This window comes from Podarcis gaigeae, assembly GCF_964106915.1.
Source record: "Podarcis gaigeae genome assembly, chromosome: 17".
Taxonomy (NCBI): Eukaryota; Metazoa; Chordata; class Lepidosauria; order Squamata; family Lacertidae; genus Podarcis; species Podarcis gaigeae.
In genome coordinates, this window is record NC_139694.1 from 4,702,246 (window position 1) to 4,729,702 (window position 27,457).

General features: G+C 44.3%; 1 protein-coding gene across 8 annotated transcripts in view; it reads left to right on the forward strand.

Annotated features, from left to right (window-relative positions):
* Positions 1-8,038: 8,038 nt before the first annotated feature.
* Positions 8,039-27,457, forward strand: part of PCGF3 (polycomb group ring finger 3) — a 53,594-nt gene continuing 34,175 nt past the window's right edge. For all 8 annotated transcript variants that reach the window (XM_083719760.1, XM_083719763.1, XM_083719767.1 and 5 more), the window contains exon 1: positions 8,039-8,353. The gene's annotated coding sequence lies outside the window, so the exon portion shown is untranslated. The remainder of the gene's footprint in view (positions 8,354-27,457) is intronic.

Genomic DNA, 27,457 nt, shown 5'->3' on the forward strand with positions numbered 1-27,457 from the left:
ACAGAGCCTAGGACTTGCCGATCAGAAGGTCGGCGGTTCGAATCCCCGCGACGGGGTGAGCTCCTGTTGTTCGGTCCCTGCTCCTGCCAACCTAGCAGTTCGAAAGCACGTCAAAGTGCAAGTAGATAAATAGGTACCACTCTGGCGGGAAGGTAAACAACGTTTCCGTGCGCTGCTCTGGTTAGCCAGAAGCGGCTTAGTCATGGTGGCCACATGACCCGGAAGCTGTACGCCGGCTCCCTCAGCCAATAAAGCGAGATGAGCGCCGCAACCCCAGAGTCGGTCACGACTGGACCTTATGGTCAGGGGTCCCTTTACCTTTACCTTTAAACAAGCTATAGCTCAGGGCCCTACTCTCTTGGGGGCCACCAAAAAAATTTAAAGGAAAAAAACTGGATGTACATTTCCAAAATATAAGATAAAAAACAAATGAAATAAAACCTGCATACAGCAACAGTGTTTTGTGTTGTGTAGGCTCCTATTTGTTATGTGCAAATAGCTTTAGATACCTATTAGGTCCATAAATTAGCATTTATTCAACACAAAAAACAGTGACAAATTGTTGTTAACAAAGGACAGCTGGACATATAAAGGGCCCCTTTACCTTCTGTAGCTTAGGATCCCATCAAACCTTAATCCGGCCCTGGGCACAGTGCCAATAAGTTAGGACCGGGTTCCGAAGCTGACAAAATATCCTTGGGAGAATGAATAAAACTTTCTGCCAGAAGGTGGGGACCTTGTTAGTACTTTAAAGTCCTCGTGGAATGATGGTCTTCCTCCCTATGGGCTTTGTGGGCTGGTTTCTGCGACGAGGGTTTGTTGGGTTGCAAGTAGAGAGCTCTGCTTGTTTAGAGCTAACACCAGATGGCTGTCCTTGAGAAATAATCTTACAACAGATAATAGAGCACAAACACTGTGGAGAGAAGTGGAATTGCAAAACAATTCGGAGCTGGACAGGAAATGGACACTGGCTGTGCGGAATGTGGAAGGGTAAAAGTGAAGATGAACAACTACTTGAGAAGTGAAGGGCGGTGGACAAGATCGACGCAAGATGAAAAGAAAGGAGAATTAATATAGAAATAATAAGCAATGACTTAAAGTGGATAGGCAGGGGGATGTACAGTATAACCTCTTCTGTTTTCTAAGGGAATATGATATTGTTATGTAAATATACGAGCAGGAATCGATAAATTGATGGCTGATGGATAAGGGGCAAGGACAAATGAAAATTAGGAAATTAATAATGGCAAATTGAATATAAGGAATGATATGTGAATTAGAGATAAATATGTAATACCAAGCAGCAATGGGGGAAAGTAGAGACACATCTGGGACGAAGGGTGGGAACTCAACTTTTGGGGAAAAATTGTATTAAATTTGGTATTGATTCACTAAAAAATTGGAAAACTAATAAATATTATTTGGCAATGCCCCCCCCCCCAACTTTCTGCTAGAAAACCATCCTAACAGGGAAGCAGCCCTAGGGGGTTCCTTCTCATGTCTTAAATGTGTGTTGGAAGATCCAGTGTGAGTTACAATTCCCAGGTGTGATTCTCGGCAAGAATCAAAGCCAGATGGTGATGGGATTAGAAGCAGGTAGCTTTGCCTCTTGGGTAAAGAACCTGTAGTGGTTATATGGGGTTGCTCGTGCGTAAGTTGCCGTCACTCCTGGCTAGGTAGCCTGGTTAAACCTTTCCTGGCTGGACAGCCCTTCACTTCGTGGCTGTTCAGTCGCTAGCAGAATCCGTCAGTGGGTGTTTCTTGAACTTCTTCCAGCAAAAAAGTTCTTTGACGCCAAGTCTACGCCTACTTTCCCTGTGTGGAAGTCTTCTGCGCAGGGTGGGTGTGGGTAGCGGAGGACCTGTGCTCTCCCCGCTGGTCTCCGGAGAAGAGTCCTGGAGCCCCCTCTCCGATTCCCCCATCCGCCCCCCTTTATCCCTGGTGTTACGCTGATTTCCTTCCCCAGCCAATGAGTTCCCTCTCTCCCTGCTTGGCCCTTCTCCGGCATCCCTTAGGAGCCCTGCCTCCACTTCTGGCTCCGATGTCAGTTCCCTGACAGAACCCTTTTATCCTGGAGAGGACTATTCATGAGGGATAGTGTCAAATGGCTTATCTCATACTCAGAATATCTACTACACTCTCTATTGGACAGGCCTAAACTGCTTTACCAGGTAATTGTCTCCCCTGCTTTCCAGGAAAGCCTGGGAACTATAATTCTGTGAAGTGAGAGTTACTAATAGAAAAAAGACAAACAAACTCAGCATCTCGGCTGTATAGGACCCTTGGAGGAAAATGTATATTAGTTTGTGGAGTCATTCTGCCCTTAGTGTTTGGCCGCCTGAAGGAGAAAAGCAGGGAAACAACAGGATCAATTGCTTTTGCAAGAAATGCAACGAGAAAATAGTATAATGCAGAAGTTGCACTGTAAGTGCTGTGAATGGCGGCTTTTTCTGTGGCTTCTTATCTTAATAATAACAATAATAAAATACCTGGGAACATAACAAACTCCATGAGAATGTTTAGGCTTGAGAGGTAGGAAATGAATGGTTAGAGATTAACTCGGCAGCTCTCAGTATTGTCCTCCTGAGCAGATTGCCTACACCTTTGGAATTGTGTGATGGGTTGGAAGTAAGAATGAAAGACCCTTTAACAGTGCAGACAGAATTGTAAAGGGACTGAACCAAGGCATCCAAACCAGTCCAAACCATTTTTCTTAATTGTAGTGATAGCTCTGTAGACTGTTGCAATAGACTCTTGTTGTTGTTTAGCCGTTTAGTTGTGTCCGACTCTTCGTGACCCCATGGACCAGAGCACGCCAGGCACTCCTGTCTTCCACTGCCTCCCGCAGTTTGGTCAAACTCATGCTGGTAGCTTCGACAACACTATCCAACCATCTCGTCCTCTGTCGTCCCCTTCTCCTTGTGCCCTCCATCTTTCCCAACATCAGGGTCTTTTCCAGGGAGTCTTCTCTTCTCAGGAGGTGGCCAAAGTATTGGAGCCTCAGCTTCAGGATCTGTCCTTCCACTGAGCACTCAGGGCTGATTTCCTTCAGAATGGAGAGGTTTGATCTTCTTGCAGTCCATGGGACTCTCAAGAGTCTCCTCCAGCACCATAATTCAAAAGCATCCATTCTTTGGCGATCAGCCTTCTTTATGGTCCAGCTCTCACTTCCGTACATCACTACAGGGAAAACCATAGCTTTAAATAGTCTAAATATCTCTACTCTTCAGCAAAGTAAAATCTCAAGGGTGGCGGAGATATAACATTATCTAGGATAGCCTGTGTGGCTTAATGAAACAGCAAGCTAGATTTGGACTAGGGAGACCTGAATTCAAATCCCCACAGAAGACACATTGCTGCCTTCCATCCGACTCTACCTCTCTGGCTTGTTGTGAAGATAAAATTCAAATTATACCCCCTCTCCGCCACAATGTGCTGAAGTCTAATGCAGGCATAACAGGGCTAAATAGGATTATCAAACAGAATATCAAGGAGTATATTGTGACTCTAGTGAAATGATTTGTGTGTCACATGATTTCAATTATTAAACACACAACTGGAAAATAGCTCACTAATGCAGCAACATTACTATTGGCGGAGGGCATATTAACCACTTAAAAAAAAAAAGAGGCAAATACATAGTACATAGGTCTTGATTCGACATCGTGAATCAATGTTAAAATTAAAATTTGATGCAGCTGCATTACTGCCATTGCTTTTACGATTTTTTAAAAGTTATGTACGTTTTATGGTTTTCCAAGCTGCCTTCTTGAGCAGTTGTTGAAAAGGCAAGGTATACATGCTTTACATTGCGATCCTCTGTTTCTCTGCTCAGAAGTAAGCCTATCTGAGCACTTACTCCCATGAAAGCATGGCCAGGGTAAGTGTGTGTCCTTTCCAAGCAATCCTATATAATAATAATTTTATTTTATTTTCCCCAGTGGATGGGAGACGCAGCTTATGTAGGCGATACCTGCCCAGCCCTGGAGGTGAAGGGGGAAATTGCAACACAGGAAAACATCCCAGAGACCCTGGAAGCTACCAAAGTCTACCTTTCTGGAACTCTGTCAAGGATGCTGCTCACAAATAAATGAATGAACTCGTAAGACTGAGGACACTTCACAACATGTAAAAAATAAAAATTTGGAAAATAAATGTAAAAAATGAGACCAGTGCCCCAAATTCACTAATACCAGAGCCAGCGATGACCCAGTATTGTCAACACCCAGGAATCCTAAAGGTTGGAGTTTGAACCCATTTATGCTACCGACAGGGACGCAGGTGGCGCTGTGAGTTAAACCATTGTGCCGCTTGGGTTTGCCGATCGAAAGGTTGGCGGTTCGAATCCCTGCGATGGGGTGAGTTCCTGTTGTTCGGTCCCAGCTCCTGCCAACCTAGCAGTTCGAAAGCACGTCAAAGTGCAAGTAGATAAATAGGTACCACTCTGGCGGGAAGGTAAGCAGTGTTTCCGTGTGCTGCTCTGGTTTTGGCAGAAGCAGCTTAGTCATGCTGGCCACATGACCCAGAAAAACTGTCTGGGGAAGCGGACAAACGCGCGCTGCAACTCCAGAGTCGTTTGCGACTGGACTTAATTGTCAGGGGTCCCTTTACCTTTACTTCACGCTACCCACAACCACTTTTTATGACCCCACGCACCCAAAAGGATGGAAGGGGAGCCTACATAACACAGCACCCATATGGCTCCCCAGGTTGGAGCACACAGAGCGCTCCTGCTGGGAAGAGAGTTCAAGAGGGGACCAAGGGAGGGAAAGTCCCTTTTGCCAACCAGCCCGAGGGAAAGGCCAGGACAGGCAAGAAACAGGAGCTGCAAAACCCCCACTGACAGCAGCAACCTCAAGTGACTCACTCTGTAAGCCAAAGGTTTGAAAAGCAGGAGAGGGAAGTTGGATCCCTGCCAGGGCGAGGCGGGAAAATGCATCCCCTCACCTCTTGTACGCCTAGCCTGTGTGGTGTAGCAGATGCAATCACACTGGAGGCAAAGGAAAGGGAGCTATCAGAGAATCACAGAACTGTAGAGTTGGAAGGGACCACGAGGGTCATCTAGTCCAACCCCCTGAAATGCAGGAATCTTTCGCCCAATGTGGGGCATGAACCCACAACCTTAAGATTAAGAGTCTCATGCTCTACAGACTGAGCAGTGCAGTTCCCTAACCACACAACCAGACTTGCAGGCTCATCCAGGGACATTTTCTCCCTGCCCCCCCCCAAATCCAGTCATAGTCTCCAGTAACACAGGGGCTCGAAGGGGAGCCTTGGCTTGGTGGAACAATTTATACTTTCAGTGCAGGGCATCACAGCAGTTGTTGAGCCTTTTTGGGGAGGAAAAGCAAAAAAGACGGAGAGTGGTAATCAGATACAGCCATACCTCATGCTACATTTGCTTCAGGCTGAGTGTTTTCAGGTTGCATCCCGTGGCGACACGGAAGTACCGGAAAGGGTTACTTCTGAGTTTCGCCGCTCACGCACGCGCAGACGCTCAAAATGACGTCATGTGCATGCGCAGAAGCGGTGAATAGCGACCTTCACACGTGCAGATGCGACCTTCACACACGCAGATGCGGAACGGATCCCGTTCGCAGCCAGAGGTAACACTCTACACACTTCCTCCTTCAAAAACCCGGACATTTTGATGATTTTTCAAAATTCCCACTGTGCGCTAATTTCACCTTGAAATTTTGGACGTATGGCAACCCTACCCAAGGGAGATGGATGCCAGCAGCTGCAGTGGGTGTTATTGAGTGCTTGGCAGAGGATTAACCCACTGCCACGACAGATAGTGAATACAGATGCAGAAGTGGCAGGGGAGAGGGGACACAACTCGCCACACATGGAGGACACATGGAATCAGTGCCATTCAATGTGGCTCTTTCCCAAACGTTACTACAGCAGTGCTTGGAAACCAAGCCATATGAGGAACGGTTGAAGGAGCTGGGTAGGTGTGATGGCCTGGGATTCAGATTCAGAGGCTGAACCAGAGGAATCCCAGCCTGCACAGGAGTCCCCGCCTCCAGGGCCAGCTGAACTGGGGCAAGGCCTAGATTCTGAGGAGCCTGCACCTGTGTCAGATCCTCAGGAGCAGGCACCAGGTGAAACCATTCTGGCCCCAGAGGTGCTTGAGGACTCAGGGTCTACAGGTGAGCCTCCCCCGGGGCCCAGTAACCCTTCGGCCTCTCCTGAACTGCAGAGGCTTAGGGCAGAGAGGCGAAGGGAACTGGTTGCTCCCAGGAGGAGTGCTTGCCTTAAGGCCAGGGGAGGCGGGGCTCCTGGGGGCCGGGACCACCCCTGGCCTTAGAAGAAGATAAAGGTCAGTCAGCCCGGTCCCAGGTTGCGGGAGCAACGTCGTTGTTGGCTTCAGACCTTCCAGTGTTCCTGTTCCCTGCCCGGCCTCCTGCTCCTGACCTTCCAGCGTTCCTGTTCCCTGCCCGGCCTCCTGCTTCTGACCTTCCAGCGTTCCTGTTCCCCGCCCGGCTCCCTGTTTCGGACCTCGCCTCTCATCTGGTGAACTCGGACTACGGTACCGGTACCTTCCCCCCGGGACCAGCACAGTATGTTTGGCTTGGAGAAGAGAGGAGATATGATAGACATCTTCAAATATCTCAAGGGTTGCCACGTGGAAGATGGAGCAAGCTTGTTTTCTCCTGCTCTGTAGGGTAGGACCCAAACCAGTGGCTTCAAGTTACAAGGAAGGAGATGCCGACTCAACATCAGGAAGAACTTTATAACAGTAAGAGCTGTTCCACAGTGGAATGGTCTCCTTTGGGAGGTTGCAGAGTCCTTGGAGGTTTTTAAGCAGAGGTGGAATGGCCATCTGTCAGGGATGCCTTTGCTGATACAGTGGTACCTCGGGTTTAGTACTTCATTCATTCTGGAGGTCCATACTTAACCTGAAACTGTTCTTAACCTGAAGCACCACTTTAGCTAATGGGGCCTCCCGCTGCTGCCGCGCGATTTCTGTTCTCATCCTGAAGCAAAGTTCTTAACCTGAAGCACTATTTCTGGGTTAGCAGAGTCTGTAACCTGAAGCGTATGTAACCCGAGGTACCACTGTATTCCTGCATTGCCGGGGGTTGCACTAGAATAGATGACCCCCAGGGTCCCTTCCAACTCTACAATTCTACAGTTCTATGTGTAGTCACAGAGAAGGAGCCAGAAAATGTATGAACTGGGGTGGGACTCAAATAGCAGTTCATCTTGGTGTGGGGATGCAACCGCTCTGCGAGCCCCTAAATTGGAGCTTTCCAAACTGTGCGTGGTGACACATTATTAGTGTGTCGGCTGCAGTGTGCAGGTGCGTCGCGCGAGCGCTTTTATAAGGGATATTAGCTTAACCTCCGATTTGTTAGCAAAACTGAATTACTGTGTGGACAAATGGTGCATGTCTAAAAAGTGTCGCCGAGACGGAAAACTTGGGAAGCTCTGCCCTAAGTCTTATTATTGGTATCCAAGACCTCGCTAAGCATGACTGAGTTTTATTTTATTTTATTTTGATTTTCAAAAACATTTTGCTGACGCGCTAGCAAAGGCAACAGGGCAACAGCAGCTGTCGGTTTAACACCGCTGTGTGGCGTTCTTGCAAGCGTGGGAAAGCGAGTGGCAAAGAAACGCGGGTGTCGTCAAAATGGGGAGCCCCCACTTCGGTCAGGGCGCGAGCCACAACCTGGGCCCAGAAGCAGCAGCCCGTCGCCATGGGAACGGAAGGTGCGCGCGCGCGCGCGCGTGCGTGGGGAGGGGGGGCGTGTGTGCGTTAAAGGTCCTCTCGCCCTCCGACTCCCCCCTCCCCTCACGTGGGCGTCGCCAGCCCCTTGCCCAGGCCCCGCCCCTTTCCCCTCATCCTGCCGAAGGTTCCCTTTGCCCAGGTCTGAGGGACTTGGCCGCCAACCGGCACCAGCCGCGCTTGGTGGTGGTAGTAGTGAGGCGGCGCGCGCTCGGTCCGGGCCCGAGCGCGCATGCTCCGGGGCTCGCGGCGCCCCCGCTCGGGCGCGCTCGGCTCCGCTCGGCTATTTCCGCCTCTTTGTTGTACTAACTCCCGACCGGAATAATTCCCCCCCACCCCCATTCTAACCTTCTCCGGGTTCTGTTTATATATATATATATATAGATATATAGATACACATATACACACGTCTTGTCTCCATATCTGCATATATATATATATATATTTTAAAAATAAAAAAAATAAATATCCCCCACCGGCGAGTGTGTCTGAGGGGAGCGGGCTCCCTCCCCCACCACCCCACCCGCGTGGCCGGCGCCGTCCTCGTTGCTGCTGCTGCTGCTGCTGCCGCCGCTGCTTCCTCCTCCTCCTCCTCTTCCTCCTTCTCCCCCCAGCCAGGTCAGTGTCTTCTCCCCCTTCTCGCCTCCTTTCCCTGCCCGGAGTTACGGCGGAGGCCCCCGCCGAGGGCTCCCTCCCTCCCTCCCTCCTTCCCTCCCTCACGCCTGTGGGCCAAAGGTGTTTTGGGGGGCGGCCGTGAGGGGAGACCACCCCCCTCGCCCTCGCCCCCCCAAAAAAAACATGCCTCGGGTGCCAGGGCCGCCCCCTGCTTCCCACGACAGGAAGGGGGTTGCTATTGGGGAGGGGGGCAGGTGGGGAGGGGGGCAGGTGGATGTGCCAGAGGTGCGGAGGGCCAAAAGCTCCTGCTCCCTCCTCGCCGCACACTGCTGGGATTTTGTGGGTGTTTTTTTTTGGGGGGGTGTCTATGTCAAGGGGAGGTGTTGGTTTAAGAAGAGGAGAGGGAATTGGGGAGGTGGGTTTGAAGGGTATGCGCGTCCTTAACTTTCTGCGACTGCAGCAAATGCCCTCCAGGGAAAGGGGGGTGGTGGTCTTCCTGATCCAGAGTTGGAGACTTTCTCCTTCTACCCCACTCCTGGTAATTGTAGCCCTCCTCCCCACAAATCATAAGCTGGTTTTAATAATAATAATAAGAATGTCTTTTCCCCCATGGCGATTTGCCTCCCCACCCACCCCTCCAAAAGTGGAAGGGGTCCTTAGATCTTTCAGAAATGTCTAACTCCCCTTACACACACTCTTTTAAAAGGATTTAAATCCCTCGCATTGAAAAGCTACCATTGATTTTATCTGCTTTCTCAACCCACCTCCCCGCCCCCAAGTTGTGCCAAGGAGTAGTCTCTGCTTGTGTGGTGACTAAGGGCTGGTTCACACCGGCGCCTTGCTTGTACTATGGTGGTGCCCATAGCCCAAGTGCAGTTTAAACTGGAAGGCTGCCACATGGGTTTGATGGTGTACAAAAAGAAAAGAAAAAGGGAAAAAGCGTGGTTTGCTGTGTTTTATTGGGGATTTCGCCCTGGTGCAATTTAAGGTTGTGAGTCTCTCAAGTTGATCTGCGGAAGTCTGGGCTTGCTATCAGCTAGTAACTAACTTGAAGCTTGCCCACATCGGAGCACCCTGGGCTCTCAAGGTGTTCATGGCCTCAGGTGTCTATATGAGTGTTATTTGTTGTAATGAAGTATTGTTTTTGTTTGTTTCTGAATTCGCCACTCCACTATTTGATACTTCTCAGAGTGCTTCTTGATTTTGCCATTAAGGAAGTTCATGTCCAGCAATTTAGCCAAATGTTCTCACATAATAAATAGTTTTAAGACCTCCTTTGATGGAAGCGATAGGAGAGGTGATCAAATCCGTAGTTGAGATGAACTATCTATAGTGCTATTGATAACTAAATAATTTTGTTTCAGAAATTATTTTGAGTGGCTCTGCTATTCTGGGATGGGTGCACTGTCAAAAAAAGTAGGAGATAATGTGTTAGTAAATTTGATGCAAACATGATTTACCTCAGGCTAGTGTGTTGTGAACTTGAGATCTGTTCTTCTAGTGATGGGGGTGTAATTGAAGAAACAAACTTCTGTGGCTTGAAGTTTGGTTTAACTTGGATTTGTTAAAATCGCTTTATCATGTTGGAATTTCAGTTTTGTAAATGCTGTGGGAATGTGATTGGGATTTGGTGATAAATAGATACATCTTCGTAACTAATTACAAGTGGGCTCTAGATTTTCATATGCTCCACATAAATTGCCCTAAATCTTCCTACAAGAATTGGTATTTCTAGTTTAAAATGCTTGTTATATTATTTAATAAATGCAATGGTGTGTGAAAATGTGTGCTTTAAAGGTAAAGCTACACTTTTAAATCTAGACTACAAATGTATTTTTATACCCCTTTTCTAGCAGTGTTCAACTTTATATGTCTGCTTATCCTTGAAGTTATCCATATATATATTTCTCCGTGTTATCTGATTGTATTTTCATAGTATCTTTTTATGCATTCCTACGGTCCTGGGACGGTGTCTCAGGGGCTGAAGGATGGATTAGCTCTACCTGATGTCAGGTGGGAGAGCAGATGTCTGAGCCTCCTCTCTGATGCCCTGGCCCAACTGATGAGAGCTCTGACATGGAAAGGACCATATAGGGGGGATTCTGGGAAGTTGCTGATATCCAAAAGATCCTAAGTCATCCTGGTCTCCTGCTAAACCCCCAAACCCAGGGGAAAGCTAGACATGTTTCTGAGTGTGTCTGAACCTCTCCCTCTCTTTGAAAACAGTGGGAGGGAAATGAAAAAAGTCACATTTTAAAAAAGCTTGGAAGTGGATGGCATTCACTTCCACTCTGCCAGCAGAGTCTGGGGAGAGGGCATTGGATGATTCTGTTACAACAACTTTGGTCCCTGCTCTTTGGTCCCTGAGCTGGAGCCTAAAACTGTAATTCAGGCTTTCTGTTACCCCTGATTCAGAAGCTCTATTTTGCTTCTAACCTGTGATGACCTGTTTCACAAAGGTATTTACCGTGCGGAAGACATTACTGACACTTAAGAAGCTTTTTGCTAGGTCATAGCCAAACTTTACACCTAAGAGAGATCTTATTTAAATATACTGACAGCTGCTTCACATAACAGAAGCTGGTATGTGTTAACTTTTGTACATATCTGCTTCTTCTCCATAATGTTTGGGAACATTATGTCTGTGATTTTTCTCCATACATACTCTGCGGAACCTGCGCCTCTTTCTGTAATGTCTTGCAAAGTGATCTTAAGGCTGCTAAAATTTATCAAGGGTAGAAATGGAGCTAACATATACTGCAGTGATGCCAGAAGTCGCCTTAGCCAAGAGTTTTCAAGTTTTCTACCATTTCAGTGTCAACATGTCTACTAGGGAGCCAGTGTTGGTTGCAAAAGATTCTGGGGTGTGTTTAGTGTTAACAATCTGTTCTTCAAGAGCGTTGGTTAGGGCTGTTGGGCTTCATCACAGTTCTCTGCAAACAGAGAATACTTCTTAGCAGAGGGTTCTGTGTCTGCACATTAGAGGGGAAGATTGGCAGTAGTGGGCAAGTTGTTTATTTAAGCAAACTGATCTGTCATTGCTGATTTTCTGATTAAAGAATCTCTGATAAGCCTATGAAACCATTGATTTAATCTATATACGTAGTACTAATAGCCTATTTGCGCTTGCTTTGTGATAGAAAAGATCAAAGTTCACTTTTGACCAATTTTACCCCAAATAGCCAAATCTTAGTGTGAAAATACTTTCAACTTAGTATTGCAAGTCTTTATGCTAACTTCATTTTCAGGTATCGTTTATGTGCTGGCGCCTGCATTATACACCTTTAAGTGCCAGTCAAAAACGTTCCTCTTCTGCCAGGCCTTGGGCTGATAAACATCCAATACACTTTTAAATGTGTTTCCTGCTTGGCAGGGGGTTGGACTCGATGGCCCTTGTGGTCTCTTCCAACTCTATGATTCTATTCTATGAAATGTGTTGTGGGAAGGAGGATTATTGATTTATTTTTGTTCTTGTTCTTAGTATATATTTTGTGGGGTTTTTTTATATTGTATTTTTTATGTTGAGAGCCGCCCTGAGATCTACGGATGAAGGGAGGTATACACATTTAATAAATAAACAAATTGTTACTTGAAATAGAGCTGTTTGATATTAGCCATGGCAATCTGGCTTTGGAGTGGCAAGTGGCTCAGATAGATTTAATACAAAGAACTTTGTGTCTTCAACTAGTGAAATTAAAGTGCAAATCTTAAGCACACCCATGCAGCGCATGCTTGAAAATGTGATTGTCATGCTGGTTTTTGTTACGTTCAAGCACTTCAGTTCTGTGTAGCTGTGATTGGTGCAGAAAGTGGCTTGGACCGATGCAGCCATCCTAGGTGAGGGAAGTAGGGCAGGTCTGTCTTGTAACATTGCCTGTCAGCTGAACTCCCATTACAGCTAGTTACTATCGTATTTCAGGCACTCAGGCTTATTCAGCTATAGCTGGCTCTGTGGTAGCCCCAAAGGCAGACAGGGGACTGTACAGGGGACTGTACGAATAAAATCTTCTGAATTTTATATGCAGCCCACCTCTGCTATGGTCCAGATTCAACCACATTTCACCTGTGAAAGGCATTTGCATGAAGCTGCTGCATAGTGTCTTAAGCATGGGTAGGCAAACTAAGGCCCTGTGGCCGAATCTGGCCCAATTGCCTTCTAAATCTGGCCCACGGACGGTCCAGGAATCAGCGTGTTTGTACATGAGTAGAATGTGTCCTTTTACTTAAAATGCATCTCTGGGTTATTTGTGGGGCCTCCCTAGTTTTTTTTTTACATGAGTAGAATGCGTGCTTTTATTTAAACTGCATCTCTGGGTTATTTGTGGGGCATAGGAATTCGTTCATCCCCCCCCCCCCAAATATAGTCCGGCCCCCCACAAGGTCTGAGGGACAGTGGACAGTGGACCGGCCCACTGCTAAAAAAGTTTGCTGACCCCTGCTCTGAAGGAATGGTTGGTTAGTGCATTGTTGTTAGGCTGCCCCTCTGCCGTAGTGTCTTGGATTGTCCGACAGCAGCCAGTGGCAAAACTCCTTGGATGTAAAGTCTTGTTGGTGCCACCAAATTCTGCCTGATATTGAAGCTGCTTGCCAGAGCTCAGTTATTCATAGGACTGGGCTGCAAGGCACTCCTTTTCTGTGAAGCAGGTTGGTTCACTGTGAGAATATTGTGACATTAAAATGAAAAGGCTTTTGGCTTGAATAGAAATATTGAAGAATGCCCTGTCTTTTTTTTTTTTTTTATAAAAATGATTGAAGGAAGAAATTAAGCATATTTATTCACTTTTCTCCCTCAAATTCTGAGTAAGACAGGTTTTCCAGCTATTACATGTAAAAAGTAAATTTAAAAATGAGCCACTGTTTCCCATGTGCTCACAATACAAATACTTTTGTACATGTATATGAACACCCCATAGCAGAGCAGCTCGCCTGGTAGAACATTTCCCTCCATGTCATATAACTTTCCCCGTTCCAACAAGTGATCTTAGCACCACTTTCCTCAGCAATTCTCTGTTGATGGAGTAATGTAAGCCATCAGCAGAATGAAGTGGTAAAACTTACTTCTGGCTTGCGCCTTCGTTCTTCAAATAAACTGAGAGAAAAGTAGAGTATAATTTCTCACCCCCAGAACCAATCCCCAGACAGTTGCAACTTTTTCCTTTCTGATGTCCTTAACCCTGTCATCATATATATATATATTTAAAAAACCCTGTCACTGCTTTGACAAGGATGAATGCTCCTCTGTTAGATATGTGGTTGAGCTGCTGTGAACAGATACCTTTTATTATCCCCTCTGATATGACCCTTGTGAATGGCCCTTGATTCCAGTGTTTATAAAGTTAAGATCAACCTTCTAACAGCAACACCAGCTTTTAAAAATTCTGTGAGTTTGGAAGATAACAGTGATTACGCTTTGGGAAGTTCTTATCAGAGAGTTTTATTCTTTAAAAAATGCTTGAGAAGCTTTATTCCACTTGAGATTATTTTTAAGGAAGTTTTTGGCCACCTCCAGTTTATTTTAAACAAATTTAATGTTCAGTGGGAGTGAAGTGGTGGTGTTAAGTAAGGTGCCACTTACAGATGTGTCTTTTGTCACTGTAATTATTTGTCATTCATGGAAGTAGAACAAAAGTCATCTCACCAGGTATAGTCAGAAAGCAGGAGTCACATCAAATGTGATAAATTTTCTATGTGAGAAACATTTCCAAATATGAAACAACATGCAACTATCATGCATGGACTCCTGTCAGTTCCCTAGCTTGATGGATCAACTTGAAGTACAGAGTGTGTGGCTGTATGTGTAGTTTTGCACACAGTAGAGTTTTCTTGTACTTTTGAACTTGTTTGTAGAGAGAGTTACCAAAAAGGCTTGACACTGTTTGATCAACTTCATAGGTATATATGCCACAAATGTGTGTAGTGAAATATACCCAGGTTGCATTCTATTTCCAGGACTGAAGTTCTTCTCATGTAGGACTCATGTCCTGTTTGCAGTGGCCTTGAGCTTTTAGTGCTTTCATGGATTGTCAACCTTTTTGGCAATAGTGTGGCAAGTCAAGATCAAAATGGTACCACTCTGCTACGCACCAAAGTACATATGCAGCCTCCCTCCCATGTACCTTGAGATGCTGCTGCATCTATTGATCTTGGGAGCTGGCAGAAGTGCTGGACTGACTCCGTTTTTATCCTTTTATTAGTTTAGATATTAATCAGATATATCTGTGCCAAGCTGGTTGCATGAGATGACTTGCTTCTATCCAAGAGTGCCACAGTTCCAAGCTGATCATGCCACTCCACAAGTTGACTACCAATGGGTTGGTCACAATAAAGGACAGGAAACTTCAGCAATAAATTACTGGTATGCTGTATGTTACCTGAACTTTATAATGATGTTGTGTGTCAGTGACTATAAAGTAGGGATGAGCAGCCAAGGTCATCCAGACTAGTCTCATAGGTGAAAGAGAAGAACCCATTAGTCTTGGCAGTGGACTTTGGTTTAGAGCAGTGTTTCCCCAAACTTAGATCTCCAGCTGTTTCCAGACTACAATTCCCCTATCCCTGACTACTGGTTTTGCTAGCTAGGATGATGGGAGTTGTAGTTCAAAAAACAGCAGGAGACCCAAGTTAGGGAAACGTATAGAGAGTTGTTGCCCTCAAGGCGCTTTCTCAGGGTGGTTCTGCATAAACATAAATGCTGAGGGCTATAAAACCTACCAAGAATGAAACTGCTGTACCAGTTAAATGCACGTGAAAGCCTTCTACTGTCACGACATGTTGGAAGACATATCCTTCAAACCAAACACCCCCCCCCTGACATTTTGCTGTTCTCAAGAGTCATCAGACAGTTCAAATGCACACAAATCTGCTTCTATCTGCTGCTGTTCCAAAGCTGTGCAATTGTTTCTATTTACGTGTGTCTGATAGTGTGAAATCTGGAGCCAGGTACTCCAAATCTGAACGCTTCAGCCCACATTGGGAGCTGTGAATAGAAGGACTCTGAAGTAGAAACTGTTGCCAAGGGTATTGACGAATTAGTAAGATGCAGTTTTTGAGTGCATGGGTTGGTCAATACTGTATGTTCTTGATACTTTCCAGAGGTGGGAGGGATTCATGGGAAGCTACCCTAAGGTCTTGATTCAAAACTTATAACATAGTGCTTGAGGCTGAAATATAGTCTTCTTTATTCCTCTTCCGCCTGAAAATGATTTCCTTTCTGTGTGCCACAGCAGCATTGATGTTGACCACATCTGCACCCCAGTCAGTAATTTACTTTCAAGTCGTCAGCTTTTAGGGGGAAAAACACCCCCCCCCCCAAATTAAGCACTGTTTGATGGAGGCTCACCTGGCAAATCACATTCTAAAATCAAATACCAAAAAATTCACAATTTTTTTCTTTTGCAATTGCAGCTACTTTTAACACCCATTGCTCAATCCTAGGATCAGAAATATTTAATTCGGGTGAGTAGCTTGCCATATATCCATATGCATGGGTTCATATCAGGTCAATTGGTAAAACCAAGCAGAGCATTCTACTTTATCTACTTATTAATAGCAGTGATATATAATTCAGAACTAATGCAAACTGCTCTTTCATCTTCAGGAAAGTGCACAAGTGTCACTTTTCAGCTCAAAAATATTTTGATCTGCAATAGTTAAAAATTTCGGTCGCCAAGATAAGATTTCTGAATACACTATAGAAACCTACATGTTTTAAGTTCATTGCTCAGTTTGATTCATTCTTCGTGGGTATGAATGCTACTTTTTGAGTAATTTGCTGCTGATCATTTAACATGTGCCAGTGTTTTTGGAGAGTATGTTTATTCAGGGTTAGGTGGTTTTACCCACATGCAAGTGCCAGATATGTTAATTGATCCCAAACTTCAGGGTTGAAAAAGTGTTATGTGTGCAAACAAAGCTATTGCGTTCTCCAGAGATGCTACAGGATACCCCCCCCAAAAAGGACCGGTACTCAGTGATAGCCATTTGAGTTTGAGATGTCCTAGCAAGCAACAGGTGGTGTTAGTTGTTATAGCCCTATGATGGTGTGAATGCTGAAATGTTGCACTCTGAAAAGATCCTAATTGATGATGTACCCACATACTCTTTCGATTACATATGGCATTGTTTGTATGGTAGGCCTACCTCTTCATTAGTACTTAGTTTGCCTGGGATGCACATTTATCTTTTAAAGATGGTTTGGCTGGTGGAAAGAATTGGTGTCTATTCCTGAGGTAGACCCAGTATGGAAAAGGTGTGGTAGATGCTTAGGTCCAGCATGAGATAATTAGGATTTCTTGTAGGCAGTGTTTGAAATTCACCAGGCACCAGGTCCCACCAGCGCCACTTGCGATCAAGTGAAGATGCCCTGCCACCAGGATGGCGCCTGATGTCTCCACTATCTGGAGGTGCATGCCTGGTGGTCCTTGGATCTTGCCTATTTTCACACACTGAAAACACACCCTGTAGAAGTCTGTGATATTTTATCTGCACAATCAGAACAAATTTTAAGAACCATGAAGTTGTATTGAAAAAATCGACCTTCAAACCGCCTGGCCCCAAAATGAGAACTAGACATTCGTTTTGGCAATTGGCGCCTAGTTTATATATCTGAGTTTATAACACTGCTCTTAGAATACACTTTCCTGGAAAATTGTTATGCACAAGGCTCATTAAGTGATTAAAATAAATGGCAGCTACACAAGAGAGCTTCCTGGTGGGTTGCGCCCTTGGTGCAAGGCCATTTGCAAACCTTTTGTTTCTTGAAGCCTCATTGAAATCTCTATCTCAGGAGAGTAGGGCCTCTCTCTTTTTTGGGGGGGACAAACTGAACATTTCCTTTTAAAATCAGCTTTAAACCTGTACTTTGTTTTTATTTCTGCCAACTCCCCCCCAGGAGCGCAAGGTCGCACACATTGTTCTCCCCCTTCTCATTTAATCTAAACAACAACATTGTCAGGTAGACTAGGCTGAGGGGCAGTGATTGGCCCAAGGTGTATTGTGAGCTTCATGGCCTGTGGGGATTTGAACCCTGGTCTCCCAGGTCCTAGTCTGACACTCTAACCACTGTACCATGCAGGAGTAAGCCTCATTGGAGTTCAGTGGGGCTTATTTCCAAGTAAGTGGATGTAGGATTGCAGCCTTAAGAAGAGCCCTGCTGGATAAGACAAAAGGACTATCTAGTCCAGTGTTCTGTTCTCCCAGTGGCCAACTAAATGCCACAAACTGGAATTGAAGTACAATAGAACTTTTCATTTGTGTCCAAATTTTAAATCAGGGGGTCAGTTTCTTATAAACTTCTTAAGTAGCTTGCTTAAGTTGGTATTGCATCAATTATACGTGTGATTTTGGAAACAGTAATTCATAGTATGTCTTCCTGGCATATGTGAGCATAGCTCAAATGCCGTTTCCAGGTGGTCTCCCATCCAAGCAACTTAGGAGCTATAGAACTGTGTCATGCGCCTTCAAACCATCACCATTCCAGAATACAGTATTTGTCTGAAAGTGCTATTACAACCTTCAGTTTCTTTATTCTCTTATTCCTTATTAGTTCAATATAAGGCTCTTGTTCACTTTCTGCCATTTAATAATTGGCCAGATTGTATTGCCTTCTTGCTAAACAAGGATGACTGTGAACCGAATTCATCCTTTGTGAAACAGCTAGGTTTTTACAAACCTGGACAATTGCTTAGCATTGTTCTGTGGTGATTAACATCAAGGGAGAAATGAGCTTTTAGAAAGCAGGCTGCCTGGAGCAGCTCCATTTAATGAGGGTGTAGCTAAATTGGGATGATTTTTGTCTTCTGAAAATATCTTTACACTCTCAGGAATTTTGGATTTATGCTAATTTACCATCTTTCTAATGGGACGCGGGTGGTGCTGTGGGTAAAACCTCAGTGCCTAGGACTTGCTGATCGTAAGGTCGGCGGTTCGAATCCCTGCGGCGGGGTGAGCTCCTGTTGTTCGGTCCCAGCTCCTGCCCACCTAGCAGTTCGAAAGCACCCTTAAGTGTAAGTAGATAAATAGGTACCGCTTTATAGTGGGAAGGTAAACGGCGTTTCCGTGTGCGGCACTGGTGCTGGCTCGCCAGGTGTAGCTTGTCACGCTGGCCACATGACCCGGAAGTGTCTTCGAACGGCGCCGGCTCCCGGCCTCTTGAGCGCGCAATCCTAGAGTCGGTCACGACTGGCCCGTACGGGCAGGGGTACCTTTGCCTTTACCTTTACCATCTTTCTAATTCATTTTACTAGTGAAAACCTAATTTTTAGGTCTACTGTTCAGCTTTTTTAGATGGAAAGTAAGAGTAAGATCTGGTTCCTGACTACGAGCCTCATGCTGTGAATGAAGGTAACCAGTGCAATTTTTCTAGAAAAAGAGGTGTGTGGACTCCTCCCTTGTTTTCTTATAATGGCAATAGTGGCTACATGAGAGGTGCCGGAACTGTGTTCTGGTGAGTTCCAGCTGAAGAAAAGCCCTGGCAGTACAGCCAGTGTGGTGTAGTGGTTAAGAGCGGTAGATTTGTAATCTGGTGAACCGGGTTCGCTTCCCCGCTCCTCCACATGCAGCTGCTGGGTGACCTTGGGCCAGTCACACTTCTTTGAAGTCTCTCAGCCCCACTCATCTCACAGAGTGTTTGTTGTGGGGGAGGAAGGGAAAGGAGAATGTTAGCCCCTTTGAGACTCCTTCGGGTAGTGATAAAGCGGGATATCAAATCCAAACTCTTCTTCTTCTTCTTCCTTGAACCAGAGGATGGCAAAGAGGTCTCTCTGATGTTACAGCACCAGAGTCCATAGAACTGGATCCCTCAACCAGAGGAACATGATACTGCCTCCCACAGTATCTTGCCATTTCAAGGTGAAGGTAACACACCATAGAATGCAAAAGTGCCTGTCTGGAAGGCTGGCCCTTTAAGAAAGCCCAGTTTACTTAGATTTGAGTAGAGTCAGAAACCTGGATGCTTGTTTGCCAAACACAAGCTTCATTCAGTTTTTTACGTAAAAAAGGAAAGAGGTTCAGGCCTCCTAGGCTGATGGGTCCTCTCTACCGCCAAATCTAACAATTCTCTAGTTTCTGCTAATTGTTTTTTCAGGTCCTATTAGAAATCTAAAACACCAGTTAAATAAGCCAATTTGTATAATGAACGATTCCTGTGGGTTCTTCAGATAATTTAAACAGAATATTTGAAACATGGAGTGAATATCCTTATAAATGTGCCAACCATGTATTTGATTTGGCAGCAAATAATGTGGCATGCTAACAGTAACTCTGCACAATAGCACTTCAAATCTCAGTGTTTTTAACACATTCCTAATTAGGTGTGAAGTGATGTGAAGTGATCGAAGGCTCATAGCATCACAGTGGTTGAAGCTCATTCAGATTTTCTACTAACCCAGTTTATTAGGTTGGTAGTCAACTAATCCTGGATATTAATCTGGATTGACAGTTTGTGAATCAAGGTTTCACTGACATTATGAAAAAGCTAACAATCCATATTTGAAGGGTGCCAGAGTCTTTCACTCAGAATCTGAGCCTGTAAATGGTGCCTGAGAAAAAAATGGTCCTAGGATTGAGACAGAACTAAATGTCATGCCAAACATAGGTTGCTGCTAAATACACAGAGTCTGTGACAAGTTCACCCTCCTCTTCTCAATAATATTATATTTAAGAATACACAAATTTCCTTCTCAACAAATGTTTGCACAGCTGTGTACAATAAACAGAATGTATAATAGATATAAATATATGCACAGCAGTTTAGAAACAAATCTTTAAAAGATACATTTTTGTTAATTGCTTAATATAGATATACTTATGGAAGCATATTATGTTATTTATTTTTCTTCTTGCCCCAAGCCCAGGCACCCACCAGGGACGTGGGTGGCGCTGTGGGTTAAACCACAGAGCCTAGGACTTGCCGATCAGAAGGTCGGCGGTTTGAATCCCCGCGACGGGGTGAGCTCCTGTTGCTTGGTCCCTGCTCCTGCCAACCTAGAAGTTCAAAAGCATGTCAAAGTGCAAGTAGATAAATAGGTACCGCTCCAGCAGGAAGGTAAATGGCATTTCCATGCGCTGCTCTGGTTTGCCAGAAGCGGCTTAGTCATGCTGGCCACATGACCTGGAAGCTGTCTGCGGACAAACGTCGGCTTCCTTGGCCAATCAAGCGAAATGAGCGCCGCAACCCCAGAGTCGGTCACGACTGGACCTAATGGTCAGGGATCCCTTGACCTTTAGTATTGTTGAGAGGTGGTAGAGGAACGCACAGTGCGATGTCATGTATTTCCATAAGATATTAAGGGGAGACAAGGGAAAATACCCATTTCATAGTCTTGCATCTGATTCTGGCCTTCCATTGTGATCTGTACATGTCGACTCAGAAGTAAGTTCCTCTTTGTTCAGTGGGACTTACTCCCTTGCTAGGGTATTTAGGATTGCAGCCTTTTAAATCTGGTTTTCATAATAGGCTAGAGCTGGAAGTGCCATTGTACATCTTGTACAGGGTGAGTCTTTTAAAAGAGGCCCCGTGGATCCTCTTGTTAAGATGGAGAGAGTGATAGTCCTGAAGACTAAACTGATCATAGAAAAAACAAAAGCAAAAGATCTTAACACCTCTCAACCTATTTCAGAACCTTTGGTGAGGCAAGTGGGGACACTTTTGCCTCTTCTGTCTCTTCAGTTTGTTGATGAACAGAAAGCAAAGAATTATAAAGCAATGGTGGCCAATTGGGTGTGGGAAGGAGATCACTCAGAGAGGGATGGGAGAAGCGTGGCTGGTTCACATCTCTGGTTTCTAGAGGATTCAGAAAGAGGTTTTCACTGTACTAGGTGAGGAGCCACAATACAGGAAAACATCCTTGAGGGTTAAAGTAGGGAACACTGTGAAGCCCCCACAGTTAAAGACAACTGCACATTTTGCGCAGAAGTTGAGCTTGTTGTTTGTTTCCTTTAGCAAACATGTGGAAGGCTAAATGTCAGATGTGAATCCTTGCTAACCTATAGCAAAGTTATTTGTCACATAAATATTAATTTGGACATTTCATTTGAAGTTGACAAGTCAACTAGAAGTTGAAAATACATCCTTTCCCCTTTGCTCCTGAGAAAAATGAAAGAGCAAAATTAGCACATCCCCCCACTGGGTATTAGGCAGCCTGATACCCATGTTCTAAATGCATTATATTAATTTCAATATCATTTCTGTGATAAGTTTTCAGACTAGATACAAGTAACCCACTTCTCTCAATTTTAGTCAACTAGCACTGATTAGGAAGTGCAGATTTCAACAGCTTCCTCCCACCCCCCCATAGCCTTGCACATAAGTCTATGAAATTATGAATCTGCATACATTTTTACTAGCCCATCTATACCTATACCTGAATGCCTCAATCTACACATTTCTTTAACTTGGTCACCTCGAGGTTATTCCTAGTTGTCATCAAGTGGATAGTTGAGCGGATATTGTTAGGTCAGCCTGCAGTAAGTTTTTCAGACTCTCATCAAATGGTTTGTCACCAAAGTTACCCCCGTGGGATGCTGAGAAAGAAAACATTTTTGCTGTAGAGGAACTTCATTAAACCCGAAATCTGGGATCCCCTCCAAACCTGTGCCACAGTTTTGCAGTTGTTTTGCAGGGTTTTGCAGAGCAAACCTCACGTTTTGCAGCCCCCTCATCAAACTGAGTAATCAAACTGGGGTTTGTTGTTAACCCCCCCAAAAAAAAACCTGTGCCAAGGGGGACTGAATTTTTTTGTCTTCTCCCCCAAGGAGATTGAAAGAAGGAATGGTGAAGAGGTTGAGAGGGAGAGCCAAGAGTTTATGAGGAAAAAATACTGAGGAGATTGCAGAGATAGTGAACTAAACTGAACTACCTTCAGATGACAGGAAGAGGAGTCTTCTGCCCTGACTCAGCTTTAATCCAGCCACAGTTTATTGCCAGGCGAGTGACTGAGACTGAGGCCTCTAGCTGCATTCCAGCTCAGACCGTAAGATCAGACAGGTCTGAGAAACGCCAATTGCTCATCTGTGGATAACTGATTTACTGGATTCTGTTCCTTCTCGTGTTTTGTTTAGCAACATGCATATTTATCTGAAATGTTCCTCTTTTGTATTTCTCCCACTCCCAATTTGATCAAATTGCCGTTTTCTGGAACGTTTTGAATTGGTATTTTTTCTTAAATTCCTCCCCCCCCAAAAAAAATTAGGGTAAGTTGCAATGGAAAAAAATATGATGCCCTAGAGAGCGATCTTACTTAGCATGCTTATTTTATTTGTATTTAGTAAATAAAGCTAAAAAACTTTGAAACTGCCAAGCTTACCTAATATTTATTTGCAGTTGGCACCATTCATTGTTTCGGTGGAAAAAATAAACACTGGAAAACCTTCTACCCTACAGGTTCTCCTTGTAGTTCTGTTGGCAACATAATCAGTCCTACAAGGCTGTGACTTTTATGCCCCTTCATCCATCCCATTTCAGTTAAACAACAACAATCACTTAAGCTCAGGATTTCTAGTAAAAGAAGTTGCCAGTATGGAAAGTGGGGTTAACAAATGTTGCATGTATAAAATACATGTTTGCTAAGAGTAGTTGAAATATCCAGAGCAGTTACATTTTATTCTGCAACCTAAAACAACTTCACACAGGAAGCAACTATTGTTTATGCTTTTTTAACTTCAAGGTTACACTACTGTAATGTACTTTAAGTAGACCTACCTTTGACAATTTGGAAGCTTCACCTGGTGCAAAAAAAACCAGCTGGTGTATGTTTCTCCCCCCCCTCCCCAACTTTCATTGAAGGTGTCTCATCATTTCTAGGGACCTAGTTTTTGTCTCAAAATGAAATTCAGGTAGAATCAGAGCTAAAAAACAAGTTGGGAGTGACACAATTTGAACACTGCAATTTTGATGGTAGGACCATGATACAGATGGGGAGACTTTGTACTGCCACATCTGTGTGGAGTAAACCTTATTTGCCTGGCATTAAAGCATGACCCAAATGATCATGTTCAGTTGAATATGGAAACTGCCAAGATAACTGCATTAGGGCTAGAAATCCTTGGGTAGAATCTTACTCAGTTTTTTCAGTATGCAAGTTGATCTTGCTGGTTTTGTTGTAAGATTTAGTGACTTCTGAGTTTGGCTGCTTTTGAAGTTTTCACTGAGGCTTGTTTAATCTAAGGGATTTCCCCTGTGAAGCCATAATTCGGTCCTAATGCCATTATTCTTGTAGAATTGTTAGTACCACATATTCAGTATTGGGACTTTACTTAAAGCTGAAATTGTAAAAGTTAAAAAAAGAGTGCTTTTGGACATTTATAAAACGTTTACTACCTTAATTAAATTTAGCCACATTTTGCCCGGATTTGATTTACGGCATCCTAAAATGCCTGCAATGTGTTTCAAACGGTCATTAGTCGATGTTCCAGCTAAACTCGCAGGTGGGGATTCTCAAACTTATGGGGACATTGTGGAATTTTGAAACAGTGCCAAGAAATACTGACTTTTCCGCTAGATTCCCACCCCGCTGCTCCCACACCACACTGCTTTTCCACTTAGTAAAAGTCAGATACAACAGAATTAAAACAGATCTTCTTGAATTTGCATGTTTTAAATACTCCCCCCCAAAGAAAGGGCTCCCATTCATTCACATTTTGCCTTTCCACAGGATCTGGGTAAAAGTCAGCTCCACTAAAATCAGAAAATAGATCTTATTACATGGTTTATAAAATGAGATCAACCCAGAGCAACAACCAAATGAGATTTTACATTGGTGTCTATAGACTGCATGCTAAAAATCATGGATCCAGCACTTGACGGCAGTTACATGACACACACAAGAAGATGAGCCCACGACATCGATCCTGATGAATTATCATGAATTTTAGATATGTCAATAAAACCATCATGTCACATAATATATCTGAGGTTACCTGTGATTTGCCTGAGGTATGGGGAGAAACTTTTTTAAAAATCATGAGAATCCAAAAAAAAATAATACACTTCTAATTCATGCTTTTCGCCATTTTACCACCCGTTCACTCAGCTTGGAGAGTTCCCTTTGGAGTTCTTCACAATCTCTCTTTGTTGTAGTGACCACCAGCAAACGTGGCCACCTCACTGCTCATTGCTAACTCTATAAATTGTTTATGAATACGTTAAAAAGCAAAGGTCCCAATGCTGATCCTTGAGGGACTCCACTTTCTATACCTTCATTCGGAAAACTGTTCATTTATCCCTACTCTTTGCCTCCTGCAACTTAATCAATTCCTGATTTGCAAGAGGGCCTAAACCTCTTATACCTTGGCTGCTAAGTTTATTCAGGGGTCTTTGGTGAGGTACTTTGTTGAAAGCTTTTTGAAGCTCCAAGTACACTATGTCAACCAGATCACCTCTATCTATATGCTTTTGTTGACACTCTCAAATAACTCTAAATAGGTTCATGATATGTTGAATGTTCTCCGTAGCAGGTGCTTTACCACTGAGTGTGTGTGAGAGCTCCCAAGTGTGAGGAGGTGTGCCACTTGGAGGAAGGGCTAGTACATTTTTGTGGTTGCGCTTCTGCAAGGTTACATGAGAGCTAGTGTCAGATTTCTTAATTTAGGCAGCTTGAGCAAAAGGCTTATGTGGCAATGCTTCCTATATTTTGTCAGCTTCAAGAAACTGAAGACATTGGCAGCTTCCTCTTTCTTTATACTGTACTTTTATTCACTTGTAGAGCAAACTGCTTAACTTTTAATTTTATTTGAACACATCTTCAGAGTTTCCCATTTATTTATTGGTCCCTGTGACAAGGCTGCATTAATGCCCACCTACTTTCAGGGTCTCTGGGGCTGCGTTTGGTGAGCTAGTTCCGTGTAGGGATCTCAACTATGACTTGTGTGTTGATTTGGAAGACTACTAAGTGAAATGATGTCTCTGACCACTGCATGGCAGGGAGACAGCTTGGCACTAGTCTTCAGTAAGCTTATGTTCAGGTAGGCAAAATTGATATGAGAGCAACCCTTAAAGGGACAGTCCTTAATTAGAGCCAGCGTGGTGTAGTGGTTAAGAGCGGTAGTCTGGGGAACCGGGTTCGCATCTCCGCTCCTCCACATGCAGCTGCTGGGTGACCTTGGGCCAGCCACACTTCTCTGAAGTCTCTCAGCCCCACTCACCTCACAGAGTGTTTGTTGTGGGGGAAGAAGGGAAAGGAGATTGTTAGCCGCTTTGAGACTCCTGAAGGGGAGTGAAAGGCGGGATATCAAATCCAAACTCTTCTTCTTCTTCTTAATTAGAGCCAAAATGGTGTCTTGGTTTCATGGAATCCTGCCCCCCTGCCGTACCCAGTGAGATATTTGTACAGAATATTTTGGATACATTTTGGGATCTCATAGAATTGTAGAATCATAGAATTGTAGAGGATCCTCTAGTCCAACCCCCTGCAATGCAGGAATATGCAGCTATCCCATACAGTGACTGCGTTTGCAACCTTGGTGTTGTCACCACCATGCTCTAAGCAACTGAGCTGTCCTCAACATTATTTTTGTGCCTCTGATGTGTTGTTCAGAATTTACAGAATAATATAGATGAAATGCTGGTCCCTGCACTGATTCAGAAGAGATTGCAGTTGAAATGTGGGGACATGCAGGAAAGAAACACAGGAGGTGGCAGGGGAACCGAGGGCTGAGTCCAAACGAAATGCAGTTAGAGGTGCTTAGGTTTTATTTCACTGGGGATTAGGATTTAGGAGCAACAGAAGAGGGGAGTTTGAAGAGGCTCTGAGGGGGAGCCGCATGCAGATGCAACTTGTGTTTTAATGTATTTGATATTTGATTACAGATAGGTAGCTGTGTTGGTCTGCCATAGTCAGAACAAAAAAATTCCTTCCAGTAGCACCTTAAAGACCAACTAAGTTAGTTCTTGGTATGAGCTTTCGTGTGCATGCACACTTCTTCAAATACACTGATCAGTGTATCTGAAGAAGTGTGCATGCACACGAAAGCTCATACCTTGATATTTGATGTTAGCCTCCCTGAGCCCGGTCTTGGCCGGGGAGGGCGGGGTATAAATATAAATTTACTTACTTACTTACTTACTTACTTGTGCAACTACATTCTAGGCATTAGGGGCAGCAAAAGGGGAACAGTCAGAACTTAGATACGTAAATGCTGAGAAGTCAGCATATGAAACAGCTAATGGTTGGGGGAATATGGTAACTTAGAAAAATGAAACAAAGCACCATCCCAGTGAATTAAAAGTACAAATCCTGCTCCTACCTCTCTTCCAAAGTTCTAACTTAATGGTTTGCCTGTTCAAAAACAAAACAAAACAAAATACTGACTGGGAATCCCCATCCAACACTAAAAGATTCCAGTTGTGGGGTATTAATAACCAGCTAAATACTGAGTCTTGCATGAGTCAGTACTTTATTTTTTCCGTAGCTTAAAGCATGCCTTGCATATTTTCATGCAAATGAAAGAAATAATGTTTTTAAAGGCTATATAAAAGGCATTTGTGGTATATTTGCCATTAAAAATAAAGCTTCTCCAGTTATATTTCAAGTTGTCTCTGTAGGAAGTGTGAAGTGGGCATTTAGAGACAGTTTCAAAATGCTGAAGAAATTAAAAGGGCTGTTCTTGAGAAGCCTGCAACTGGGCGTTATTATCCAAGCTTGAGCTTACTCCAAATTAGGGCTTTGAGTGTTTTCTTTCCCCACTGGAGGGCAACTTTCCACTGTTGGGAAGTAACAGCCTGGACTATAAATGCAAAGTTCAAAACCGATAAAACTTCTCTTCTCAAGGCAAAGATGGTTGGTGTGGTCAGGTGTGGGGAACCTTTGAATCTTCAGATGTTCCGGATCTACAACTCGCATCAGCCCCAGCAAGTATGGCTCATGGCCAGGGATGATGGGAGTTGTAGTTGAGCAACACCAGGGGGTGCAAATGCCCCGCCGCACCTCGTCTAAGGTGCCAAGCTACCCTCTAATGCTGTGCTGTGTTCATGCACAGCACCTTTTTCGTATCATAGGTTGTTGCTACTATTAAGAGTGATTAGAAGCCCAAACTTGCCACATTGATTTCTAAAATGCTAATTTTGAAAGAAGCAGAGAACAGAGTCACTGAAATCTTATTTCATGATTACTG